The sequence below is a fragment of the Saimiri boliviensis genome, chromosome 6 (genome assembly GCF_048565385.1).
Source record: "Saimiri boliviensis isolate mSaiBol1 chromosome 6, mSaiBol1.pri, whole genome shotgun sequence".
In the NCBI taxonomy this organism is placed as follows: domain Eukaryota; kingdom Metazoa; phylum Chordata; class Mammalia; order Primates; family Cebidae; genus Saimiri; species Saimiri boliviensis.
Genome location: NC_133454.1, coordinates 105021201 through 105035449, shown reverse-complemented (window position 1 = coordinate 105035449; position 14249 = coordinate 105021201).

The window sequence follows — 14249 nt, the reverse complement described above, 5'->3', positions numbered from 1 at the left end:
TATTCAATAGCAATAATCTCCTATGAATTTGTGAGCCAGAGGCTCTTGAATTTGGATATCCCAGAGAGGAAAGCTAAGGACAAGACACAGTGGGGCAAACTGTAGCCTCTTGGGTTAGTAATAAACATTGACAAAGTCACGAAATTATCTGGAACTCAGTTTCTTCATGCACAAAATGAAAGGTTTAAACCAGGCAGTCTAGACATTTTTTTTCATATCCAGTTGCAAACTACCATGTTTACAACAGTGCATTTGACCAAACATTTTTGAACTACTTCCTCGTGCTGCAAAATGTACAGGTACTGGAACAAACATAGATTCAGTCTTTTTCTTCTAGGATATTACAGGTTAGTGGAAGAGACGAGTTGTGGAATATTAAAATGTTAGTAGTAAACTTAGGTTTCTAAGAAAGATGTTAGAAGAAGTGCCTGGGTTGGACTGGCGTAATCAGGTAAAGCTCCCTAAAGAAAGAAGCAACAAAACTAAGTCTTTAAAAACATACAGAAGTGAACCAGCAAAAAAATAAGAAACAGATTAACATTCTAGACAGAGGAAGCAGTATGCATGAAGTCTCAGAAGTATAAACAACACCTTGGAATAAGGAAAATGAAATCGGTTCAGTAATAGAAGCTTATAGAGTCAGGCTGAAATACTCTGCAGAGCCCAATTATGCAAAAACATAGATGCATACTAAGGAATGCGCATGAAGGCCTGAATTGAAGGATGAGCTCTTGAAAGACCTTAACCAAAGGAGTAATGTGCTCTAATATGGATCTAAACCAAACTCAACTCAACCTGGATCTCTCTTCCAGACAAGTGTATCCTGAATGATTAACAGGAGACCAGGATGAACTCAAATGAATATCCTAGGGCCAATACCATGTTCAAAAAGTATAGCTGATAGAAGTACAGGAGACTGAAAAACCATCTAACAGGTAACATAACAGGAAATGTCTTTACTTTGGCCAAATTGGTATCCAGAAACACAAAATATTAGAATTAGAAAGAACTTTCAGGTTAATTAGGTTCAACCCTTTCATTTCAGAGAAAATGAAACTGAGATTTTGGGAAGAGAAATCACTTGGTCCTGAACAACTTACCTCTCTTTACATCATGTCCCACATTCAGTTTCATGAGGTTTATGATCAGAGTAAAAGCCCTCTTTTTCTGGGTCAGTTGATACCTTCTGACAGTCAATTATTTGAAAAAGATAAAGTAGAACTTCCAAAATATACATATACACCTTAATATTTTAACTTAAAATTTATAGGTATACATTCACTCTCAAATCTTTCTATGCAGATTCAAGGTGTTCATTTGAATAGATAGATACACAGGTAGAGTACTCTGTCTTCTTTCTACAACAAAACATAACCATAACACATCATGTAAGATTTCTAATTTTGGCTTACTTAAAGTAAATACTTACAAAGGAAGTAGAGCAAATATCTTTCCAAATTTTTATTTCTTTTTTAATCCTCTAAAGTGTTCTTACCTCTAATTCAAAAGCAATTTTATTTTTATCAACTCATCTTTACCAATGATTTTTAAATCATTTGACTCCTTTTTTAAAGAAATGATATTTCTATGCACACATATGTTCATTGTGGCACTATTTATAATAGCAAAGACTTGAAACCAACCCAAATGGTTGGCCCATCAATGATAGAATGGACGGACAAAGAAAATGTGGCACATATATACATCACGGAATACTATGCAGCCATAAAAAAGGATGACTTCATATCCTTTGTAGGGACATAGATAAATCTGGAAACCATCATTCTCAGCAAACTGACACAAGAACAGAAAACCAAACACCACACGTTTTCACTCATAGGCAGGTGATGAACAATGAGAACACATGGACACAGGGAGGGGAACATCACACATGGGGTAGGTGGCAGGGGTGGGTGGGAGGCAGGGGAGGGGAGGGACAGTGGGGGGTGGGAAGGTTGGGAAGGGATAACACTGGGAGAAATGCTTGATTTAGGCGACAGGGGTGGGGGCATGGAGACAGCAAACCACCATGGCATGTGTGTACCTATACAACAGTCCTGCAGGATGTGCACATGTACCCCAGAGCTTAAAGTATGATAAAAATAAATAAATAAAAATTTTTAAAAAGAAATGCTATTTCCTTTCCGAAAAAAAATCATTATCTTAAATTACAGAATATAGTATATTAAGTACAATGGCATACAAAAATTGGAACTAAGCACAAGTGTGCCTTGGTAAGCACATCACTCATTTCTGAGAGGAGATGTGTGCGACAGGACCAGGTAATGGTCCAAAACCTATTAGTGAGCAGCACATTGTCATCTATGTTTTAGAGAGAAAGAATTGAGTTGATGTGCTAAGTAGGATAAGCACAGATCACTTAAGAGAGCTTCTGATGAAATTATTTTGATAGATGCATTCATTATTCTGAATTGTGATTCTGGTAAGAATGGGGTGGGTGTTTTCTCATTTACCTGATGCCACTGTCCACATATTAAAAACGTCATTCTCCAGTATAATTATTCTGATGTTTGATGCAACTCTCCTTGTGTCATCCAACTGAAAAGAGAAGCTATCTTTCCATATAGGCTATGAATATAAAGAAAAAGAATTCTACACATAGTATTAACCCAACATTGACTGATAAACAGAAGGAGGTTTTTTAAAAAAAATGGGATTTGGATTACAAAGTATTCCCACTTGATTCATTTAAGTTTCCTGTTCTTTTTGTCTTTTTTTAGATGAACATCTTAGATAGCAAAGTCAAACTTTATTTTGACAAGATTAGGTATCTATCAGTATCTGTGTTTCATTCAAGCACAGCAATAAAACTGATAACTTGAAAAATGTAGTCTCTCTATCTGGGTGAACAGCATACGTCTGTGAAATGGTAAGTTCATTCTTGTGAAAGGCTCCCCAGTCACTTCCCTTATAATTAGCAAACAGAAAACATGCTGGGTTTCCCCTTCAGCAGCAGCAAAGTCAGAAGAAGGCAGTGTGTGGCACATATTCTCCTGGCTCCTAAAACCCATGTGTACTTTTGAATTTCTTAGCTTAAAAGCAATATTGAAAAATGATATGTTTCCATCAACAAGGGAAACAAGATAACAGAGCATGCTAGAACTAAGAGATAGGTGCTTTAGAGAGAGACTAATGGTGGGTAATTTGGTCTAAGGAAAAAAAAAGACCAGCTTTTAAGAGGAGTGTCATGAAATTCTATAAATTATCATTTGGCAATTTAAAATCTAAGCAGAAAGCAGAGGCTGTCTCAACAAAACACATTTTTCTTTTAACAATAGTTTATGCTGAAAGAAACCATATGTTTGAAAATTCTGTCAAATAACTATAGGGTAGGAAGTGGGTTTGGTTAGGCAAGGTATAACAAATGTTAGAGGGAAACAATAGGTACAATTCTCAATTCCTGTTTAAGTTTAAGGAAATTGATGAGAGGGATAAACCTAGTAACGTTTGTCAAAGATACAGAGGATAACATGGCCCCTGGATTCTTTTAATTACCATTTTTAAATGTTTACTATAGGCTAGCTTCTCTGCTTAAATATTAGAAGTACAAAGGTGAAAAGTAATATTTAACTATTTTTAATAGTATATACTCAACACTGAGTATAATAATAGATTAGTGAATTATTCTTCTTTAATTCTTCTAACAATCCTAGGAAGTGTGTATTATTATTATGTACCTTTAGCAGATGAGAAAAAAAGACTTTTCCAGAGTCACAGAATTAGCAAGCAACAGCCTCGATTTGAGCTTGAAAAATATTAAGCCAAAGACTAGCTATATAATACTCTTCGATATCACCTTCAAGACACGGTCTTGCACTCAAAAGCATGCTACTTTCCGAGTGAAGCATAAGCAGGATTTGGCTAGATGGAGAGAACCAAGGAAGAGAATATCAGGCAAAAACAATACTAAGTGTTTCAAAATGACATTTCCAATCTTATTATGTTAACATTTTCCACTAGGACATGAATGGAGCCCATACTAGAATTGTCTGAACAACAAGAAAGTAAAGAAGTTCATTGGAGAATACAGTGATTACATGTTTAAAAAAAAAAAAAAAAAACTTATTCAATTCCTGAGCACCTAACTAAAGGGACTCAATATCATCCAATATTTTTCTTCCAGAGTTTCTTACTAGGGAAACTGCCATTAGGAAAGTAATAGGTTCGCATGGAACCTATTACTCCATAGCAAATAGCTAGGAGCCAGGACCAAATCACTTCCCAGTGACGTGTATCACAGCATCATGTTGTACAACTTAAATATATGTTAATTTATATTTGCCAGTTATACCTCAATAAAGCTGGGGAAAGTTAATTGATAAATTAATTTTTAAGACATATATTTGAGAAGCAACTGTGCCATTTACATAATGTATAATGTTGGGGAAAGTAATTTGGCTTCTCTGAACCATGAAATTTCTTCACCTGTAAAATGAGAACTATGCACTCTTTCTATAAATATGCAATATTGACTTACCAAAAAAAAAAAAAAACCCAACACGACAAATATTAAGATGCCAACCACTAGAAAGAAGTGATAACAGGGTCCACCCAGAGGTCTGTTATAAGGCTCAAATGAGGTTAAGGAAAGATTGTCTATGGCTAGGCACTTGCATATACTTGATATTCACTGAGCCAGGCACTAGATATGTTAATACAATAATGAACAACAAAGCTTAAATTGTAGTCTGCAACAGAATAATATTATAAGGTTATTACTACTAAGAGAATAAAACTAAAACTGGGTAACACTTTAAGCGTGACAAAGGTTAGGTGATTGCTTCAAATAGGTTTCTCAAGAAAGGAAGTGACATTTGAGCTTAAGCCTGAATGATGGAAAGGGGTTGGGCATGGAAAGATCCAGAAGTAGCTGGTCTAGGCAAAGCAAGCAGCAAGATTAAAGTCCCTAGAACAGAAACCAGACTCTCAGAAACAGAAATGAAGCCGTTGGGCCAAAGCATAATAAACAGGGGGACAGGGTTGGGGAGGAGAGATTAGAGAGAGAGGCCTGGAACTGATTTCCCATCGCTTTGTGCACGGAGAAAGTATTATACCCAACTCTAATGGATGCCAGTGGAGGGTTTTGAGCAAGCATGAAACACAACTTGATATACACTTTTAAAAATTTACTCTGGCTGCTGGGGGAATGGGAGGGATTGAGCAGCCAAAAGCGAAAGCCAAGCTCAGGAAAAAAAGAAGGGTGCCTTAGACCCAGGTAATAGCAGTGGAGATAGAGGGACATAGGCAGTGTCTTTCCATGTATTATACAGAAAAAGCTAAGTATATTGTTGATGGTTTAATATGGGGTAGGATGACAGGGAAAAGGAAAAAAATCAAAAAGAATAAAAAAATCAAAAAAAATCAAAAATCAAAAAGAATTTCTGGTTTGAAGTTTTGGTGACTGGGTAGTTTGTGGTGCCACTTATTGAAATGGGGAGGAGAGTTTTACTTTGACCATGTTAAGTTCAAGATACTTCTTAAGTATCTTAAAGATATTTTAGTGGAATATGCTATTCTGGGGCTCAGGAGAAAGGTAATCACTGATTATACAAAGTTAGGAATTCTACACAAATAAAAAGTGGTAAAACCACCTTTAAGTGATTTTAAAGGCAAAGAGAACAAATGAGAAGAAACGTGGGAGGAAAAGGCAGATCCTCAATTTTAGTGCAGCTCTTAGATCATTACTTCAATGAAACAAATGTTAGTTACATATTATTATTGTAAATGTCCAGTCATTTAATGTTTCTATGTGTTTTTATTTATCCATATATCTCCTAGTTCCAAAAAAACAAATTTAGGCTACTTTGACAAAAACATATCATATGTTGGATTTTTCTACATATGGTAATATCATTTAATCTGTTTTCTCCCTCATCCACACAACAAAGTAATAATTAGCCATTTAATACTGGTTATTCATCTGTGGTTTGAGCTTAAGTTTATCCAAATAATTACTGAGACAATCAATTTGATTGAATTAATCAATTTATTTTCAAATGTTTAACTTGCATGTGAGTGAAACTACCTAGCATGTGAGGAAAGACAATACTGTTACTTTCCAATAATATCTAACTCTGTACTTTTTGAACTAAGGTATGAATATTTCTAGCAATATATAGTGAAGTACCCTAGGGATACCAGAAGTCATAGCATAAACATGTTCCAGAAGATTTGTTTTTCTTTGACAATTTAGCAAGCAAAATATATATTTTTTTCTATTAAAACAAGCTCAGGCATATTGCTAAATGGAAAGTAGGCTTTGCATTAATTCATATGAAACATAATGCTTCCAAAAACTACAGGACTAGCAGCAGGCCACTTTGGGCTGTTCACTGTTCTTTACTTCTAAGGGGCACTGGTTTAATTTTCCCTGTGCCCTTTGGAGGGTAGTTTTCTCTCAGCATTGCAGTGATAGAGAGAAAATTCATTCTGATTTCTCCACATCTGACCTGAGGAAGAAAGTTTTCCAGGTTGGAAAATTGCAAGTGAAAGTATCATCAGAAAAGGCTCAAAACTCTTAAGCTCTTCCCACAAGTACATCTTTATTGGCATCACAAGAGATAAAGGGAAAATCAAGAAAACAGCCCGTGAATCCCAGCCCTCTCCTGTAAGCCCTCTTTGCACTTTTCCGATTTGCAAGTTTGCTCTTTGTTATTATTCAGCAGCAGCCGTACTACTCGAAAGTCAACTAAGGTTGGGCCTTTAGGGAGAAGAGAAACCCAGACACATGCTTCAAACATGTCATGCTGCTCTCAAGCGGCTCACTGGCTCGCTGGCTGAGCCATGCATCTTCTCTTGGCCTGTTCTTGCTTTGAGACTCACCCCCTCTTTACACACCAGAGTAAGGAAACAAACAGCAGAGATGAAAAAGAAGCCAGTAGTAGAAAAAAGGATTCATTTGGCTTTTTTCCATGTATTTGAACGATGAGTCCTCAGAATCTGTTGCCTTTTTTCTACTCTGGGCTTCAGCAAGACTGGAGGGAGTGGAAATGTGCCCAAATTTTATTGCTTTTAAACAAAGTCCTATAAAGGCTATCTCATAACCTTACCTCATGGACTCAAATACAAATAGCAATGTCTTGGCCAGCAATCACAGAGTGAAAAGACTACAGAGGATAGATGTTATCACATAAGAATTTTTAAAAATTTAAGGACTTGTGGGCCGGGCATGGTGGTACACGCCTATAATCCCAGCACTTTGGGAGGCTTAGGCAGGTGGATCACAAGGTCAAGAGATCAAGACCATCCTGGTCAACATGGTGAAATCCTGTCTCTAATAAAAATACCAAAAAAAAATTAGCTGGGCATGGTGGCACGTGCCTTTAATCCCAGCTATTCAGGAGGCTGAGGCAGGAGAATTGCCTGAACCCAGGAGGCAGAGGTTGCGGGGAGCTGAGATCGCGCCATTGCACTCCAGCCTGGGTAACAAGAGCAAAACTCTGTCTCAAAAAAAAAAAAAAAAAATTAAGGACTTGTAAATAAGTTTTGTATTCCCAAGTCATATTCTGCGGTTTTTATTCTGTATACACTACATGCTGAAGTTTTATTTCTCGTAAAACAATGGCATATGAGATTATTCTTTTTGAAATTACTTTTTCTTCCAATGGATCTCGGGTGCATAGACTTGGATTAGTCATAATACAATGTTGTCATTGGGCAATGCATGGTTTTATTTTATTTCTATTGATTCATTTATTTATCACTCAGAAATTAATATGTAAATACATATGTATGTGAGAGTTTTATCACATACATATATATTCTTAAATAACATATTGTTTTGCAGTTTTGCTTTTAAACATTGTAAGAACCATGCCACATCATAGACTATCTTCTGGAATGTGTGGTTTTAGTCATCATTATGTTATCAACACTTGTTTAAGTTATTTCATATTGCTATAGATTATTCATTTTTACTGCTATGTAATATCTTATTGAATAAATAAATTGCAATTTGGTTTTCCATTTTCTTCTCAATGGTCATTAAGTTGCCTCCACCTAGTTGTAATTACAGAAAGAGTCTTCAAATAAGTATCTTCTGAAAACCAAGAGCGAAGGCTCTTCAGAACAAAGTGATACTAGTATAAACCATCAGGCTTTCTTTTTATTTTGGTAGAGGATTTACTCCACCAGTTTTATACTCCTCCCAAGAAAAAGCATTCCAAGAATAACTAGAATACATAAATTCATGTTTCCTACCTCCTACACATGGGTTACATTTGAAGCACCAAGACAAAATAAAAATTCAGTCTGCTTTATAACTCAACTTATTGAAAAAATGAGGAAGAACCAAACCTAGACATGCCCCAGTAATATATATCATGATATACATCCCACAGGGACACATGTCACTTCAAAATGAAGTGTTAATACTTTCAAACCAGCAACTTGAGAGTGAGGAAATGTTGAGTCAGTCCCTATTTAGTTCAGGGGAAAACAGACTGATCTTATTTAATAGCTTTAGACAAAGGATACACACATACAATAGATTTAAATGCCTACATAGTACACATACATACACAAACAGATTCATACGTATTGTTCAGATGAAAATGCAAAACGGGGTATATTTAATATGTAAACACACATGTAAATTATGTACTAAAACGGGGTATGTTTAAAATGTAAATACAAATACATATACATTAATTTCTGAGTAAAAAATAAATGAATCAATAAAAATAAAATAAAACCATTGAGAAGAAAATGGAAAACCAAATTGCAATTTATTTATACAATAATATATTACACAGCAGTAAAAATGACTTAAAAAATGGTTCACAGATCACACTGAATTGGAAGGAATCTGTCAAGAACTAGTAGTAGTAGTAGAAAGTAGTAACAGGATAGCAGTGATAGCACCAGCACTAACATGAGCATTTACTTCTCCATAGATATTGTTCTAAGTGGTTCATGTGTATTTACAAATTTGATAAACAAACAACCCCATGAAGTAGTGCCCTTATTATCTCCATTTGTTAGTGAATACTCTGAGCCACAGAAAGTAAAACACATTTTCCATGGTTGTACAGCTAGTAAATTACAGAAATAGGGCTCCAACCTGGGAACTCTGGCTTCATAGCAGATACTTGTAATTAGGATATCTTGATAGTACACAAGCAATGTGACTTCTTATAATTCTCAGGCTGTAGTCATCATATTGAACTAGGCCAGCTTTGTGTCCATAAATAAGTTTCTTACCCCTGTAGGCCTTAATTTTCTCATATTAAAAAAAAATGATAGAGATGTCCTGGATAATCTTTAATGTGTCTTCAACTGGGTTATTCTACGCATATAAGTCCCTATGCAATTCATCTCTGATTATTAATTCTTTCATCTGGGCCTAACAAAATTAACCCTTGAATATTAGGAGTCACATCCAAACAAAGTCCTGATTTAAATGTCCGAGGACATACTGCAATAACCTGACCACTCCTAATACCTAACAGACCTCCCAAGAGACACCAATCACAATGGACAATACACAGTTGTGAGCCAGAAGAAAGGACATTAGAATGAAAACTTAACTTGGTTAGCCCTTCTTTAGTGTTGGGATGCTGGGCAGGAAAGGGAGAGAGTTTAAGCACTATAGCTTCCCAAGAAATCAAGAAAAAGAGCTCCATGGTTGAGATATGTGTCTGGAGAACACCTTGTTAGCCCATCTATAAACCCTGGAAGCCATATGAATCCTGTATGCAGCACAGTCGATATTTAGAACTCAATTCCATAGACATATTTACACAGAGTGGCTATTGAAAGCTCCCAGCTGTGGAGTCCTGAAGCCACAAGCTGTATTTATGTGCAGGGCTGCTAATCCCTGGTCTCAGCCCTTCTCAAGTCTGTAGAAACACTTTGTCTCTTTAGACAAGTCCTTGTAAATCTCTCCTTGTCGGAGGATTTAGTTCACTGATTGTCAGCCATGAGCTACTTCATAAAACAACTCACAGAGGAATAGAGCCTTCTGCTCTGCCTTTGGCAGGGAGCTTGTTACTCCAGATAACCTTTTAATGACTGTATTCCATTTTAACTCAGCTCCAGAGAGAGAAACTAAAAAGAAAGAAAAGATCCTTCCTTAATGCTATGCTTTTTTCATATTGCATCTACTGAGGCAAATTATGAAAGATGGATAGAGGTTCCTTTTGATTATGGAATCCCAAGTCCTTACAACATAAAAACAAGCTGTTCATTCATTGAGGAGGTGATGTTTCAAGGCTAAAGGAATCACTGAAATATGAAAAGACAAAGTTCCTAAACTGAAAATGATACCAAATCTACATCGACTCTATTTTTAACACCTGCATCTGGCTAAGAGGTTACTTTTTAATTCTCTGTTATACATTGCAATGATTATCCTCATTTGAATAAATCAAAATTACTATTCAGAAGATAGAATATTTATTTAATGAGCCACAGAAGCATATGACTGGGCATTTAAAAAAAACTAAAGCAGACTTTATGAATAACTCTCTCCTGAATTAAGATATTGCAGGAGAAAATTATCTTGGAGGAAAGCATGGAAAATGACCGCAATTATTGACTGAATTCTAAACAAAGTGGCATAAGGGATTTCACTTTGATATTTGGATGAACGATAAAGTTTCTATAAAAGTAAAATCAGAGTTTTAAGAGCTCTGGCAAGAACGTCTCCTATATTAGAGGTTTAAAGTTCTGTAACATAAAATAGTTCCCCACATTAATAATGCTAAAAATTCAAAATTCTAGATGCAAGTTACCTTGCATGATGGATAAATGACATCTAGAAAAGTATGGTTCCAATCATACTATCCCAGTGTATGTTTAATTTGTACTAAATTTTCTTATCTGCTGCAGAAGCTCTCACTTGACCAACCTGCAGCATTAACCAGACCTTCCCATTCCTCCATAAAACATAGGGACAGATGATCTCACTATGTCTACAGCTAGTGGGCTTCTCTCTGGAACAGTATGTACTTCTGCCTCAGTCTTGAAGATGCCTGCTTACCAGGATTCAGCTGTGTTTGTATGAAAACTAATTTATGGTAATATGTACCTGTTGGCATCACTGTATAATTTAATTGAGGATAGTGTAAATTGATAAAATGTGAATCAGCTAAGAAGGAGAGCTGTTTTTCTTCTTATTTAGTAACATTTCAAAGTTTTGGAAATATTGAATAGAGTGGAGTGACCAAAAATTGTTGATATAAGATACAATGCATTAGAAAGTAGCCTACTGGCCTCCCCTTGAACCCCCTTTTCAATACACACATACTACCAAGAAAATTATTGGGGTAGGAATCTACAAGATGTTTGCCCTCAATTTACTATTTAAGTATCTTAAGCAGTGGTCAGCAAACAGTTTCTCCAAAGGGTCAGATAGTTAATAGTTTAGGTTTTGCAGGGTAATAATGAGTCTTTGTGGGCTGTATAGTGACAACTAAACTCTCCTGCTGTAACATAAAAGCAGCCATACATCATATGTAAATTATTGGGTATGACTAAGATCCAATGAAGTCTATTTATGAGCATTGAAATTTGAATTTCATACAATTTTTACATGTCACAAAATATTATTCTTCTTTTAATTTTTTTCAACCGTTTAAAAATGTAAAACCACCCATTCTTAGCTCTGGGCCATACAGAAACAGATGGTGAGCCATAGTTTGCCAAACCCTGATCCTGAGTCCGCACACCGCTTAAGAGAAGCAGAAACTGACAATCATAGATATGCATTTGGGGTATGATTTACGTAAGTAGGAAAATGTAGAACTTCATGCAACCAAAACCTATTCAAAAAAAAACTGTCCTGATGCTACATCAAAATATTGTTGGACAATTGCACATTTTAGGTTCAAATAGTGAAGTACATTTCTACCACTTTTAAGATTTTTGGTTTTATCCTTGTATTAGTTTGTTCTCACACTGCTATAAAGAAATACCTGATACTGGGTAATTTGTAAAGAAAAGAGGTTTAGGTGGCTCACAGTTCCGCAGGCTGTACAGGAAGCATGACGACTTCTGGGGACACCTCAGGAAATGATCAATCACTGCAGAAGGTGAAGGGGAAGCAGGCATATCTTACATGGCCAGAGCAGGAGGAAGGGATGGGGGAGGTGCTACACACTTTTAAACAACCAGATTTCCTATTATCAGCTGATAATGCAGCCTTCCCCATTCCCTTAGATGTCCAGGCCCTAAAGCCTGGAACTCATGCATATGTCTCTTCACATGGCAAAAGGGACTTTGCAGATGTCATTATGGTGAAGAAACTTGAAATGGGGAGAGTAGCCTGGATTATCCAGGAGAGTGCAATATAATCACATGAGCCTTTTAAACAGAATTAATCTCAGCTGAAGTCAGAGAGCTGCTAGGAAGAAAAGGCAGGAGCAATTCAAAGCATGAGAGAGTCAGCCTACCAGTGCTGACTTTGGAGATGGAGCAGGCCATAAGCCAAGTCATGCAGGCAGCCCTGAAAAACTGGGAAGGGACCTCAGGTGACAACCAGCAAGGAAACAGGAAGCTCAGTCCTGTAGCAGGAAGGAACTGAATTCTGCCAACAACTTGAATGAGCAAGAAAACAGATTCTCTCCCAGCACCTCCAGAAAGGAATGCAGCCTGCTGACACCTTGTGTTTGGCCTTTTGGGTATCCAAACAGATCAACGTCTACCAGACTTCTGTCCACAGAAAATGCAAGATAATAAATTTGTGTTGTTTTAAGTGATGAAGTTTGTGGTGATTTGTTACAGTAGTGATTTCAGACTAATACAGGCTTTCTCTGAGAATGCCTTTGAACACCTCTGCCCCTTCTGTGGAGAAAAGTACCTATGCCAAGAAAATCAAGTCCTCAGTGCCAGGTAATTCATTTAGCAATCTCTCTAATGATAGTATTTTTTAAAAGACACTTGTAATGCTAATTACCATCTAATTATTGCAAACAGAGTATAATCATGGACAATATTTCTGGAACATGCAATACAATTAAAGTTACAAAGTCATTTGGATTTATGTGAGCAAAGCAATTGGATGATAAGTATCTTACTGAATCAAGATTCTCACTTAGACTAATAATGGATTAATCTGTATGTAAATCACATCATCCAATTACAACTTCTGTTTGACATGCTGTCTGCTTTTAAGGAAAAAAAAAGCATACTTTCCTGACAGTAAAAATTGTCATTATTATGCAATTGAAGAACCACTCACTATAATTCCCCATGTATCTGATTAGGTCTTATAGTGTTCATGACTCTCCATTTATTGTTCAGCCTGCTTGTTTGACTTAATATTATTTCAATAAGATGTCCAAAAAGAAGAACAATTTTGTTCAATGCAGGAAATAAAGGATTTTTGTTTACTTCCTCTTTGAAGATAATTTTTAAGGAGGGATTCATGTCTGTCATCTCTATTGGACTTTGTGATTGTTCTGTGGCTTATTTGTTACCATCACGGAGCAGACTTGGGGAGAACGTACACAAAATCATGACTCAAAGTGTAAAGAACCTGTAGGAACTGGAGAAGCAGAGATGAAAAACAAGCCTGGTCTTGGTAAACGGAAGATAAAATGTGCAGAATGCTGTGTGACAGAATCAAAAATGGAAAGGAGAAACAAAGAGTGGCACTTTGCAATATAAAGCCGTTGCTGAAACTCTGAAGGGAACAGAGAAACCGTATGTACAAAAACACTAGTTTATTCTCTTTGTTTGCGGGGCTTTGTAGGAGAAGGAGTAATACTTCCACGGATGCTTCGATTATATCATGGAAATGTTCAAAGCCTGGTCCCAAAGGGAAAGGTTGAACCTGGTAGGTGCTGAACTACCCTGCAAAACAGTGGAAGTGGCAGGGCCTTTGCACAGCCTGTTCTTTTTACTTAGACTACTTAGCCAGTGGTATGCTGAAGCCAGCTCAAAGGGTATCACAGGAAGCAACTGCTACCATCTATTCCAGCTCCATGTTCAGTGCTATCACACTGGTAGTTTGAAATCGATTGTAGTGAGACTCACTATGGCATGAAAATCTGTAACCCCTACAAATCAGTGCTCAAACATTAGCCAAAACACCATTATTATGCCGGAAATCTTCCTTTGGTCCCATCCCTGCTTTATCTAAGTATCATCTCAGGAAACCTTCCCTAGCTACCCTATCTAAAATGGTACATATGCTAGTCTTCTCATCCCAGTTGTTTCTAATGTCCCAGTGCACATTGAAATCACCTGGGGAGCTTTAAAGTCTAGCAATGCCTCACTCTAGGGCA